This window comes from Octodon degus, unplaced genomic scaffold, assembly GCF_000260255.1.
Source record: "Octodon degus isolate 3935 unplaced genomic scaffold, OctDeg1.0 scaffold00028, whole genome shotgun sequence".
NCBI lineage: Eukaryota > Metazoa > Chordata > Mammalia > Rodentia > Octodontidae > Octodon > Octodon degus.
The window spans coordinates 15213494-15214863 of record NW_004524604.1 but is presented as its reverse complement, the minus strand read 5'-3'; positions in this window follow the sequence as shown (position 1 = coordinate 15214863).

Below are 1370 nucleotides of genomic sequence, written 5' to 3'. Positions count from 1 at the left end.
TTCAGTAGCTTCAACTAATTTCAGGGCAAGAAGCATGAATATGACCTCTGTACTAATATACTCATCAAATACAGTTTCTTCCTATGAAAATATTTTTAATATATTAAGCTATCCTAAGGGATGATGGTGAGTAAAATTAGAGACATGGTGAATTAGTAAGAAAGTTTTATAAATTAGTCTCAATTATAAATGCATAGATAAAAAGAGAGCATGTGAATAAAATTCACTTTATTTTGATTAAAAAGATAATCCTACATGATTATCTTTGAAATATTTCAGGAAATGGTGATGAACATATAAGTGAGATATACTTAAATTTATCAACATGAATAAGTCATTGACATATCATTTTCCATTTTATTTTCTTGTTTTAAAGTCGATAGTATAATATTTCTTTAACATAATATACCTATGATTATATTTAGATCCTTGTGAATATAGGGTTCGTAAAATATTTATCATAACTTATTAAAATGATCAATTAGAAAGATTTCAGAATTATTCATTTATTCACCAGATATGATGAAAAGAGTAAAGCAATTATCTCACACAAATTTGTGTTTAATGGAAGAATAAAACAAAGTTATGATATGAAGCAATTATTTAAATTTAGAAATGCTCCTATTTGTTTTGCAAGTCTCACACATAAGTACAGATCTGTATGTGCCAGAATGGTAGTCTTAAGGTTAGGAGTTTAAGTAACAGGGTATCATTATTTACCTATAGTATTTGGTTTTACTTTTGAATTGAGAGAATATTGAACTCAGAAAAAAGTGAGTAATATGTTAGGACACCTTTCTTGTTATGTTTAGGACTTTTTTTATAATTTTGTATTCATTTTTCCATTTATGATTCATAGGCATTCTTTTAGTTGTTGAAATTTTATAAGTAAAAATGTTTATGGAATAATTTATATTTAGCTTCCAAAATGTAATTATCTTTTTTCTACAAGAATTGTGCATATATCTGTAATTAATATCATATATTTATACTCTCATTTCATCCATATGTCTCCTGTCCACTAGTTTATGATCACAATATGATCTTTTCTTAAATATCTATACAAAGACATTTACATAATAACAATAAATTCCTGCTTAATTAAAAATAATAACATAAAAACTATAACTAGAAAAGAGTATTAAAAGATGTTTTCTATCATATCAGTGGGATTATGTCATCTGTGGTAAGTAATCATCTGTCATTTTTCTCCTTTAATATGACTCACCATAGATTCGTTCAGTCATAGTACTGCCTGTCCAACCAGGGCCAACTCCTCTTGTGTCTTAGGCAACTACAAGCCGAATCTACTTATGGTTCTAAAACATGTTAAGAGTGAAACCAAACACTAAAATTATATATATGTAATA